A 13,785-nucleotide genomic window follows, 5' to 3' on the forward strand; every position below is an offset into this window, starting at 1 on the left:
GACGTTAATTTCGTAAGCATTTATTTCATTCAATGATAAAACCCATGTTATATCATATTTTTGTGAAAGATGAGGTTTACATGGAAGATTATAGTTCAAGGAATATATTGAGTACATTGAAGATAACTCTTGTTCCGTAGAAAAATCTTAACAAGGACGATACGTTAGTGCTGCCGAAAATTCCCTCAGGGTGCCGAAGCCATCATTTACCCTATATTCAAGTGGGCATCAAATTTTAAAATTGTGCTTCCAGCAGCATATTCAGAATCATTAGATGCACTGACCACTCTATAGCAGATTCCAGGTGCCCTTGAAGAAGTGGCCGATTAGGAACATGTTCGCAACCATATTAATATGGGCGTCAAACTTCAAGATTTTCAAAAGTGATGCTTCTCGAAGTATTTTCAGCATCACCGACTACCATGAGCACTTCTTAGTAGGTTCTCCGGGCCTTCCTTAGCCGAGTGGTTAGAGTCCGCGGCTACAAAGCAAAGCAATGCTGGAGGTGTCTGGGTTTGATTCCCGGTCGGTCCAGGATCTTTTCGTAATGTAAATTTCCTTGACTTCCCTAAGCATAGAGTATCATCGTGAAAGTGCGATAGGGAAAATAACCCGGTCTCCCGTGTCACCTTAAGGTATAGTGAGATTCCGTTTTTGGCATACTTTATTTTTTGCATTCTCCATTCTGGCAACGAAATGGATCCGTTTTTGGCTACATTTGGTATTCAACCATTGAAATTTGTAATTTTTTGGAATTATCATTCTGTCTTGTGTTTAAGTCATTCCAGAGTTCCATCTTCGTCGATACTTTCTCAAATCCCACCAACTAGTACGCACTTGTTTACATACTTCTGGAAGGCCATGTGTTCGCAACGCTTCATGAAGTAACTAATCTATATTAGTATCTTAACCAAAGTTTCAACATGTCTTTGGCATTCATACTGTGTAACCAGCCCTCTTGAGTTTGCCGGTAGGAGCAATACTTAATAAAACACGAATTTTCATATTTGGAACAGTTAATTCCTAGATGAACTTTTGATCTCGCCCTAAAGCCTAAAAGTGTAGCTTGTTGTTAACCCATTAACGCCCAGTGATCTATTTTGAGATCAGTAACATTTTTGAATACAGTTAATTTTCTAGACAAAATCGATGGTTGGTATTGTACGAAATGTGAACAAGATTGGCTCGGTATCGGATATGAGAATTAGGATTTGGTTAGCGATGAGAAACACTGTTCTTCGTTTGACGGTTTTTATTAGACTGACTGGACTGGCTATTCTATACAAGTTATACAATACGCTCAGGACCCGATAGAGAATACGAAAGAGATGGTTTCGCTCACACTATCAGACGGATATGTGATAAGAGAGACATGTACAATAATAGATGAATGTTTTACCTTAGGGTGGTTCATAATTATGCTTATTCTTAACAGGTATCTTTGGCAAAGTTGTGAAAGACCTTAAGGGCAGTCCAATGACAAGTTTTTTAATTCAGATTTCTTCCACTAGGTTGCGCTGTCAGCATAAAACATATCTGTTTTGTCACCAGCTCTTATCGGCATCACCACGCTCGTCGTATACTGTAATAAGCGTGGTTTGCAAATCAGAGATTCATGAACAATTATAGAATGGATCCTGTGCCGGAAGTCAGTGTGGAATCCGGGATTCCAGAGTGCAGATTTCAGAATATGTTTTGGGATGCCAATGTGGATTCCAGTGCAGAATCCCGTGAGGATTCTGGGAATCCCGTGAGAATTCTTGGAATCCCGCAAGGATTCTGGGAATCCCGCAAGGATTCTGGGAATCCCGCAAGGATTCTGGGAATCCCGCAAGGATTCTGGGAATCCCGCAAGGATTCTGGGAATCCCGCAAGGATTCTGGGAATCCCGCAAGGATTCTGGGAATCCCGCAAGGATTCTGGGAACCCCGTGAGGATTCTGGGATTGCAATGTGGATCATAGGGTTTAAGTGTGGATCCAGGAATAACAATGTGGATCCTGGTGTTCCAGTCTGGTTCCAAGTGTTCCAGTGTGAATCTTAGGATTATAGTGTAGATTGTGTTGCTGCATTGTAGATCTCTGGCTTCTAACGTGGATATTGGGATTCCACTAGGTTTGTTGTATTTTTATGTATATCCTGGGACTGTTGTTCAGATCATAGTGTGTCAGTGTGGATCTTGGTATTCCATTGTGTATATTGAAATTCCAGTTTGAATCCTGGGATTGTTACATGGTTCGTGTGATTCTAATGTGAAACCTGAAATTTCAGTGGGGACCTTGGGGTTTCAGTATCTTGATACTCCAGTATGGATCTTGCGATTTTAGTGTGAACCGCACGATTAGAACATGGGTCCTTGTTTTCTAATGTGAATGCTGGGATTTCAGTGCCAATTTTTGATTTCAGTTTAGATATTTGAGCCCCAGTGAGTATATTGCATTTCCAGTGTAGATCCTTGGAATTCACTGAGGATCCTGTATTCCAGTATGGACTTCAGATGCGGATCCTAGGATTTCAGTGCGATATGGGGATACCAGTGGAGAGTTTGAGTTTCCAGTGTGGATCCTTCAATTCCAGTGTGGATCCTGGATTCCAGCATAGATCATGGATTTTCAGTGCCGATTTTGAGATTCTAGTGTAGATGCTTGTATTCCGGTAAGGATTCTGGCATTCCAATGGGAATTGTTAGATGGTAACCCAAGGATATACTGTGGGAATCATGTTGGAGTTATTTTGAAAGACAGTGCAAATGTTGTAAAAATTCTACGGAAATAGTGAGCAAAAAGTTTTAAAATACATTGGGAATCTTACGCGAATGCTGGGATTCTTGTGAAGGTCCTGTTGAAATCTTATCTTATCTTAGCAAATAATTAGTATTCCTGAGAGAATCTCATAGAAATACTTTGAGAATTTGGATTGGTCTTATTAGAAAGAGTCATGTGTGAATTCTTGGGGAACTTTTTGTAAAACCTGTAAGAATTCATTGGGAATTGTGTAGAAATACTGCGGGAACTGTGAGCCTTATGGGAATTCCGTGTGTTTTTTTTTTTCATGAGCATCCTGGAAAAATTCCAATTGGGATTCTGTGTTATTCTTCGAGAATCCTGTGGGATGCCTTCAATAATCCTGTAGAAACAATATGCCAATATCTTTGGAATCCTGCTAAATCCTTAGTGGTTTTAATTGCGACAAAAATTATCATATTCGTGGAAAGTTTTATAAGTGTGAACCCCGTAACCATTTGATACTAACGAGGCTGGCGTAAAATATAGGAGGAGAATGCGGCTATATCACGGAGAAAAAATTATAGTAATTACAAACAAACTTTGGTTTGTTTCAACCAAAACTGTAGGTTGAATTTTGCACAAACATAAAATCGATTTGAATCAACTAATCGCGTTGTTTGAAATAAACTATCATTCTGCGTTAAATATTTAACGCCGTCTTAGTTGAAATCAACAAACATTTGTTAGAAATAACTAATTTGTAGGTTGTTTGATTTTGACAATTCTCAAAACAAACGAAGAAAAAATTTGAATCAACCATTATTTCTAGTTTGAATCCACCAAAAATTAGTTTGGAACAAACAAGAGGTGCAGTTTGAAACAAACAACAAATTTATTGAAATAACGTTCTGGTTATATTCTCTCTATTTTTGTTTTATTCATTTTAAAGCAAAAATTATAAATATCCAAACCGCAACTACATAATGTATATTTGTTTTTTGTTATAAAAAGTACAATAATATATCAAACAAATTTAATATCATTGACAAAATCGAAGTTCACTGGTATTCCGGGATTGCATCCGGCGACTTCGTCCATCTAATCAATAATGCCGCTAATGCTTGCCACTAAGCTCCACGCCAAATCTTCCGCTACTAGTAGACATTTTATCAACAATATTACTGTAATATGAAAATTAATATATTTTACAAAACGAAAACAAAAACTTATGAAAGAAATACCTCTAAAAACTTGAAATCTCAGCATTTGTCGGCTCACGTACATGTTATTCGAATAGTTCTGCAAACAATATTGCAATATTGTTTGAGCTTTATAAATTAAGATATGTACCATTACACACAAAGTATTAATTACCTGAATTATTGACCCCGAAGTTAGAACATACTAAGCCTATTTAATTTTCAATTTAGTTTCAACCTAATATTCTAGCTTAGTAAATTTTTAAATTGTTTTGTTTTTTAACCCTCTTAGATATTTTATTTTATGAATGATTCAAATTCTAAATCTCAAATTCTGGGTGTTTCAACAATGATTCTACCATGGCTTCCTTCGACTTTCATTCTTGACAGGATTATTAGGAAAGCAGGCTTTTTACAAAATCTTGAACAGGTTTTTTAAAGAATTCTGGACACGACTTTCAGAACTGAATTCTGGACACGAGATTGCTTGACTGAATGGGGCAGAGTCAAGTAATTTCCCACGTATCTTGATCGGCGATTACTTTTCTTGTCAGCAGCAAATCAGCCTCAACATTCGCAAGAATCTCACAGAATTTTTACCAGGATTCCATAGCCAGGATTTTCAACGAATTCAATTCATATTTTTTTTGAATCCTGGGCAAGATTACAACATAACGCTAGGTTACATTTTGCCAGAACACGTAACGATTTTATAATAAAATTACACTGTTCGACAAAAAAAAATTTTTGGCTGGATCAGGGACGCGGTTATATGGGTCTTGAAGTGCAAGAGAAGTGTAGAAAGAGGCCGTTTTCAAATGATTTGCAGCACCCCTGGATTAGTTTTTGACAAAGTTTGAAAATTTCGCATTTTTCATCAAAAAAGCGTAATAAGCAAAATATCAATATATTTTCAAATTCAATTATTCAACCATTAAATTAGTCAAATCAATATGTTTTAGTCCTAGATCGCTTCAGGGAAACGTGCACCATTTCAGAAGAATATTGGCATCATCTTTATATATGAATTTGGAATGTTAACGATCATTAAATAAGCATACGAGGATGTGCACCATATAAATACTACTTATTTTTCTATTCCACACATCTGGTTCATTATATAATAATTATTATTGGTTCAAGAAGACGCTTGATTATGATTTATTTTTTTGCTTCATTTTATAAAGCAATGAGCAATGCAATCCAGTAACATTTGAGTTCAACAAGGATACGACTACGGAAAATTGATGTGTCTGTGATGTGATGTGATGTGAATATATGGGCTGGTTGGTCTAATAAACTCTCAGCAGAAATACAAAATTTATATAGGTTGGACACTGACATATAAGTGGTTGTTACGTGAGAATACGGTTACATGCGCTAGTCGGTTTATCAGGAGACGATGTCTGTAAAAAAATGTGATAACATTGTTATTTGCAATTTCTAAATATTTCGATAGGTACTCATTAATAATTGTTTACTTATCGTGACATTCATTTTCCTCGGAATATCCCTAGTAAAATTACAGAATAACATAAAATAGCAGCAAATAATTTAGTAATCGTCATTATCACATTTTTTTGCGAAAGCCGCTCAGGCAGGCATGAGCTCTTTTTGATTCAGTCTGTGCACAATACTAATCATTTGTGAAAATTGATTTAGTGGTAACATGCCTGCTTCTTACTTGTAAGATGAAACAATTTCTGGTTAAACCATTTCCGATATTTTTTTATTTTTCGATTCTAAATTTCACATGTTTTTTGGGAATTTTAATTTCAGTTTTGAGATTTGGAATGAATTTCACAAATAATTGTGATGTATTCAAAATGTGTAAAACACTTGTTTTTCTATATCTGAGTGATTCCAAGCAACAGCACCAAAATTTGGTAAATTTTTTAATTCATTTTGGAGCTCAATAGAAAGCTGAAACTTTGCACAGTTTTCCAGTTCCATCTAAATCATCATTTTCCGATATCAAAACTTCAAGTTGAGTCACGACTAACTTTTCAAAAGGGTGTATGTGAAAATGGTTCAAAAATATTCAAAAAGCTGCACAGCAAAAACGGTTCGTTCGATTGTTAGACAACTAAAGAAACAAAGTTAGATAACTAAATAAAGATTCCAAAAAAAAAAATACACACAGTAAAAAAATTTTTTTTTTGCATTAAAAAACAAAATTTTTGACACAAAAACTCAAATATCTCAAAACCCTATCGGAATACCAACGTAATTTTTTGAGGGAAAACGGTCCATTATATTAGCTATCTACCATAAAAATGGTGATGGTAAACCAATAAACAAAAAAGTTATGACATTTCAAACATGTCACAATTTTCACATTTAGTAGAATTTTTTTTTTTTTCGGTGTAAATTATTACGGGAACCGCAGTTTGTTGCTGATTTTATTGTTAAGGGCCTTGCGTGAATTAAACAAGTCGTTTTCATGTATTCATTAGTATTATGTATATTATATGTATAAATATTATGTATATGTATAAATATTATATGTATATGTATATATGTATAAATTAAAATGAATTAACAGATTACACGAAAATAAATTTTTTTTTACCAGGATATTTTTTTTTAGAGTATGATCGATGAGTTTCTAAATGTTATATATAAACTTTAAAAGTTTTGGATTTGGGTATGCGTTATGAGATCATGAAAACATTTTATTAATACTTATTTATTTATTTATTGTTATTCAATTTTTTTACAATATCGAACACTTTTGCATCATTATCAGTACAGTTCGAGTATAGTTTTGCTTTAATTTTATTTTCTGACAATGGAATGAAACAGTGAAATTTTTGGGTTCCTTGGATCGTTTTCGCGTTATTATATTGCTCGCTGAGCTCTGATGCCGTTAATTCGTACTCTTCAGTAGTAGTAAAACAAAATGATAATTTTGTTAAATCTTCTTCTTTTCTGCGATTCGCCCAATCAAATAGTTCTTTTGCAGTTTTAATTGGATGCTCACGTTCTTTGGCTAAACTTGCTCTTGTGGCCATGCGCTTTATGGTTCCTCCAATAGCATCACAAGGACCTTTGCCATGTGACGTAGCAAAGAAATGCCATTCTGCATCAATTCCGTACTTTGATTTAAATTGACATAGGCTCGAAAAATTCTTACGGTTTTTGTACTGCGATGCTGCTCCATCAGACATGAAATATATCTTTCTGATTTCTTTATCCTTATCAACGCGTAAAAAGTTAATCATTTTGGCAATGAACAAATTTACAGATACTGAGTCGTGTCTTAAATCTTCGGAAATTACAATAAAACTAAAATGTTCAATTTGCGTACTTCCATTGAAATAAATAACGAATGAATAAATTGTAGCTTGTTGTATGTTCCAGTGATGGGACTGCACTTCATCTTGCAATACAAAGCTATAGTTTTCAGAAAAATCACAAATGACTAAAAATTCACCATCTTGTAATGTATTTTTCGTATTTTTTAAAAAGCGGGATTGCTCTGTTTTAATAAAGTCGTGAGGAATTAAACTTTCTAATTTCAAGCAAAAAAATGACACAAACTCATCTACAGGTTTTACAATAGTTTCTAGGTCACACCTATCCGTGGTCACCCATTGCTCAAATGATAACTGATCAATATAATTTTCTTCAAACTCAGCGAATAAAGTATTTTCCAATGATGATGAATCTGGACAATCCGAACAAGATCGTAGATAGCAATTTGATGTTGTATTTTCACACAAAAGACTACCAGTTAACATTTTAATATCCTTTGATAAATTGATACTTTTCAAACTATGTAAGATTAGGTTAACATTTTCGTATGTTGTGCACACACAAACATTATGTGTTCCTGAATTGGATAGAAGCTTGCATTGCCTTGGACGAAGGCTTGCAAATGAGGAAAAACCAACCTTAATATTTTCGTTAATTTCCTTGATGCGTGTATACGCTTCTTTCAAAGTAGTCGTCATTAATCGTTTTTGGATTGCTTGACGCTTTCCATCTTTTTTTACAGATACATAATCTTTATGGCCAGGCATAGCTCTACTTACTTCATCGTCTTCAAAATATTGAATTATTTTTTCTTTTGTCTCATTTGTTAATGAAGTACTCGACCTAGAATTTTTGGTTGCAAGACAGTTATTTTTGAATTGTTTTGCCTCTTTTGCTGTATTTCTATTGGTTTTGAACTCATCAATGGCGTCTTGAATAGACCACGAGCTTGGCAGCATCGACAAAATCAATAATTTTTCTTTCCTTGTCGTGGCTAGATTCGAGAACCTTTCCTTCATATTCATAATTACCTCATCGTAGTCTGTATTTTCCACATCCTCAGGTCCTAATTTGAAGAGGTTTCTTCGTACAGCTTCGTTGATTTCACGGTATTTTTTCTCGGGATAATTGACGTAACCCATCTTCGTCCATTTAATCGGAGTCACTTTTATTCCAGCTATCCCTTCGTTGAAGCGTTCGATGTTGACCTTCTGGATGCACTCATCTTCTGATTGATTTGTTGAAACAGATGTCGCTGATGATACCGTGGCAAGACTATCTGCACTTGGTACTTCTGGTAACTCCTCAGTTGTTGTCGGTGCATCTAGTAATTCCTCAGTTGTTGTTGTTTTCGAACTTCCTGCAACCTGATCCACCGATGATGTACAGATTGCCCGTTTGTCAACGTTTAAACGGCAGGACGTACAAATGCGTAAATTTGTATTCAATGTAGACATTGGAGCATAACCAGCCGCTTTCAGTTTATCTATGGTGCTTTCGGTGAGATTTCGTAGCTCTTTCGAACACTTTTTTTCTGCAAACGATCTGCAACAGTTGAGAAAGCGACTACTCATGTTGCTCGTTAGATTTTAATAAACAAAATCATTTTTAAGTTTTTACTGACTAGTTTGGTGTCGTTTGCTTGACTGAAGAAAAATTTTACAATTAAATCTTTTATAACCATAGTGGTAGTATATTTTTAGCTTTTTCGTGAGTATGTTCATGGTATGTACCTAGCATGTTTTTGATGTTGTTGAAGTTACTCGCTTTCTCCCAAATATGATTAACAAAGTCTATTCTCTACCAAGGCGGGTCTATACTTAGGTGTAATCAGATTTTAACTTTGTGGAGAAAACCAGCGCGCAGAAAACTGACTTGCTTTACGTATACTAGATCACCTGGGTATAGACCCGCCTTGTTCTCTACGAGGTAAACTTTTTGCAGGTAAACTAGTCGTATACCTGTATAGAAAACTTTTTTTGTAGCTTTTGTCTTCAATATTAGATTTCTTATAGGTTTCTTTTACCAAAAGGTTTCAACACAATTGAGAGAATTTTTCTTCAGTTACGTACAATAAAAAATATGACACTATCAAGACTTTAGATCACAACACTGGATCGCGTCTAACTTTCTAATAGATGCTATAATAGTTATGAATAATTAAATAAAATATCATGAAAACAACTTGTTAACCTCATGTGGTACCCTTAACAAAAAATTCAGCAACAAACTGCGGTCCTAAATAAAATTAACAATGAAAAAAAAAAAAAAAAATTTTCACTAAGTGTCAAATTTGTGAAATATTTGAAATGTCATAACTTTTTTGTTTATTGGCTTACCATCACCAAATTTTTATGGTAGATAGCTAATATAATGGACCGTTTTCCCTCAAAAAATTACGTTGGTATTCCGATAGGGTTTTGAGATATTTGAGTTTTTGTGACAAAAATGATGTTTTTTAATGCAAAAAAAAAATTTTTTTTACTGTGTGTATTTTTTTTGGAATCTTTATTTAGTTGTCTAACTTTGTTTCTTTAGTTGTCTAACAATCGAACGAACCGTTTTTGCTGTGCAGCTTTTTGAATATGTTTGAACCATTTTCACATACACCCTTTTGAAAAGTTAGTCGTGACTCAACTTGAAGATTTGATATCGGAAAATGACGATTTAGATGGAACTGAAAAACTGTGCAAAGTTTCAGATATTTTTGAAATGGTCGATCAGAATCGACTTGCATGCCTCCGTGGAATCCCTCATCTTCTTGTTTAAATGAAGAAAAATAGAAATTACGTGAAGTTTCGCAAAGTTGTTTATCACAAATGTATGGATAAATTGTTTCTTCACTTAATTGAAATTTTTTTTTACTCGTTTCGAGGATATGGGAATGGGGGCTCATAAATGGACACGTTTGTCCTTATATGGGAGACGAGTTTAAAATTAACCTTAATGGTCGACTTCTTTATGTTTCCAATATGCTTACAACTAAACCCATTTGAAGAAAACATCCCATTGAACAAGAAACTAACGTTTTATTTGAAAGTTTGATTAAATTGCTGAAAAATATGTAAAATGTAGGATCAACAAAAAAATCGGAAATGGTTTAACCAGAAATTGTATCATCTTATAAGTAAGAAGTAGGCATGTTACCACTAAATCAGTTTTCACAAATGATTAGTATTGTGCGCAAACTGAATCAAAAAGATCTCATGCCTGCCTGAGTGGCTGTCAAATGTTGTCACAAAAATGTGGAAATGTTGATTACTGAATTATTGGTTGTTATTTTACGTTAGTCTGTAATTTCTAGGGATATTCTGATAACAAATGGACCTCACGATAGGTAATCTATTCTTAATGAGTACCTTTAAAAATCTTTGGAAATCGCAAATAACATTATTATGACATTTATCACAGACTTCGGCATCGGCTCCTGATAAACCGACTAGCTCATGTAAGACCACTTACATGTCAGTGTCCAACCTAATTTTGTATTACTGCCAAGAGTTTATTAGACCAACCAGCCCATATAAACATAACAGACACATCAATTTTCCGTATTCGTATCCTTGTTGAAATCAAATGTTACTGGATTGCATTGCTCATTGCTTTATAAAATGGAGCAAAAAATTAAATCCTAATCAAGCGTCTTCTTGAACCTATAATAATTATTATATAATGAACCAGATGTGTGGAATAGAAAAATAAGTAGTATTTATATGGTGCACATCCTCATATGCTTGTTTAATGATCGTTAACATTCCAAATTCATATATAAAAATGATGCCAATATTCTTCTGAAATGGTGCACGTTTCCCTGAAGCGATCTAGGGCTAAAAAATATTGATTTGACTAATTCAATGGTTGAATAATTGAATTTGAAAATATATTAATATATTACTTATTACGCTTTTTTTGATGAAAAATGCAAAATTTTCAAACTTTGTCAAAAACTAATCCAGGGGTGCTGCAAATCATTTGAAAACGGCCTCTTTCTACACTTCTCTTGCACTTCAAGACCCATATAACCGCGTCCCTGATCCAGCCAAACATTTTTTTGTCGAACAGTGTTATGAGTCGGTTTCTTTTTTAGCATTTTCAAAGATTTCTAGGTTGCATTTCAAAATGATTATTGAGTAAAATTCTGAAGGAAACTTAGGCACGATTCTTGTAAAATCTTGGACATTCTGACCAAGATTTTCGCAAAAACTTGATCAGAATTTTAGCACATCCCGGTTCATGCTAATAAGATTAGGTCAGATTCTGTCAGAATTCGTTGATTGGAGTACGATTTAAAAAAAACTGGGTATTATTCTCACAGAATCTAAAATTTCTGGGGTAGATTCTTCAAAATATTCTGAGCTGGTTTATTATTTAATTTTGAAAGAAACTCTCACAACGTCCAGCAGAATGCTTAGCAGCAATTATCGCTATTTTAGATTTCTTCAAATGAAATTTACTTCATTCACTGTTTTTTGTCAGGTTTTAAGAACTTTGTTTACTGACTTTTGTCAGAATTGTTGGGAATATTTGTACGTTTAAAAATGTGGCCCGCGACACAAAATTACTTCTGTGATTTGACCCGTGGTTCAAAAAGGTTGGGCAAGCCTGATTTAGACTCTGGTTGCATTTTTTTATGCACATTAAATTCAAATTTCATGAATTCATCAACCATTCAGTTTACCACAACCAGAACATTTTGTTGTTTATAATGTAATGTATATTGTAATTCTGAATTCTTGCACAGTCTTGAGAAATTGCTTAATTATTGAATAAGGGTCACTCAAGCGATTGTTTTTTTTTTACAATGCTCATACATACGAATAGTATACTTAAACTTCATAAACTTCAATCATTACATATATAAAGTATGTGGAACGTCAGTCAAAATTAATGTTTCGTGTCTATAGATTCATAGTATAGACCTTCCATACAAAACTGTGCTTCGAAATGGACCGTTCCGAAGTCTGGTCATCATATGGTTCAATAAGAATAACGTAGTTATATCTTAATGTTTTTTTATATCTTTATTAACGAGATTTTTAGCCCTGGGATAGTTCATCTCGGAACCAACAGCTTTACTTCCCTTCCGAAGGAACTTTTCGTCATAAGTGACTATCTCGGGGATGGGATTCAATCCCTGGTCCTCGGTATGAGGCATGTGTTCTAACCACTATACTAAGTCCGACAGTAGGACCGAATAATGAAAAATAAATTACAAAAAAAAATTGGGATTCGATTTTGACAAGGTTCCGTTTTTGGCAACTGAAAATTTCGACTTTTTTGCTTAAAAAGGAATCCTTGAAGAGGGGCGTATTATACTGAGTTACCCTACTTTTCGAATTTATTTTCTTTTTAAATTGACCCAGTGCTTATGAGAAGATAAGGAACTAACATAATTAGGCTAAATTGGTGGGTTCCATAATCTTTGGACACAGCTAGAGAATAATTATTGATATTAGTTGCAATTAGTCTACCTCCATATTAATAAAGCATCGTATCTAAACATCCTTTGATTGGGTCCATCTTTGCATAGCTGGTCCTAGCATTCTTGTCAGCAATATCCAATACTGGTAGCTAACTATGTCCCTGGTATAAAATCAATTTCATCCGAGTTCTCCCGATTCGTGATTGGACCTGGCAGCACGTTTCGATTGCCCCACCGGGTAAGTACCTACAACTTGACTCGCTGATTGCAACGAATCGGGACATTTCCCCGTAATAAATTATCAATGTTCTGTACTGCGTCAATTCCCTTTTTTTTGTCAGTCCGTTTTCTGCATGGCATTCGACGAGTCCTGGCAAAGGCTACTCGTCGTCGGTTGTCGGCAAGCTTGTATTGTCGTCGTTGTTTTTTTGCATACCTACTTTCCATCCGATAGGATTTCCTTTGTGGGTCCACCATTGGCATCGGCAGTCAATGTGTAGTGATATTCAATGTGCAGTAAGGTGTTCCAAAACAGCACTCTGTCAGGAGGCTTTGGAGTTCAAGCTTCCAAAAGTCCAATTTTTGTGACTGATAAACCAAAAATGCTTTCAGTTTTGTAAAATTTTATGATACTCTTATATTTTACATGTTACATACAAAATTTCAAAATTTCCCATACAAAAAGCGTTACGGAGGGGTGGGGCGGAGGTGGTCATAAATTTTTAATTTTAGCGTTACGTAATAAATGGACGCTGCCTAAGGACTGTATCGAATATAAATAAACAATAAGCAAGATGCTTGTTCTAGAAGCATAATGCATCTTTTCGTGCATACATTTTGGCAAATCAACTACATTGTATGTAGTTTAAGATAAAAACTGTTATTTTGGGGCACCCTAATGTTAATTCGAAGCGTCGTTCTGAGTGGAAATTCGATTTACAGATTTCTTTCACATATTTTACGATTCATTGAGAGTTCGTAATCTTTCTGTAAAGCCAAGATTTTGATTCCCAATACATACAAATGTGTCAGATGTGCACAATTTATGCGTTGTGCAACATCATCTAACCGTATGAGCAGCCATATCACCATTAGGTGGATTATTCAGGTATTTTTCCCCTGATCTGCCAACATCCTCACGTATTGCGAAAGAAAATCAATTCGAATAGCCACTTGAATTC

At 34.7% G+C, this 13,785-nt stretch overlaps 1 long non-coding RNA gene across 1 annotated transcript; it reads right to left on the minus strand.

The window, feature by feature from the left end:
• Positions 1-3,736: 3,736 nt before the first annotated feature.
• On the minus strand, positions 3,737-4,618 carry LOC110679578. Its single transcript, XR_002502602.1, has 3 exons — positions 4,100-4,618; positions 3,967-4,024; positions 3,737-3,906 (listed from the first exon to the last, which is right to left on the minus strand). It is a non-coding gene; the product is annotated as an uncharacterized LOC110679578 (long non-coding RNA).
• Between the last annotated feature and the right edge of the window lie 9,167 nt (positions 4,619-13,785).

This window comes from Aedes aegypti, chromosome 3 (genome assembly GCF_002204515.2).
Source record: "Aedes aegypti strain LVP_AGWG chromosome 3, AaegL5.0 Primary Assembly, whole genome shotgun sequence".
NCBI classification, from domain to species: Eukaryota; Metazoa; Arthropoda; class Insecta; order Diptera; family Culicidae; genus Aedes; species Aedes aegypti.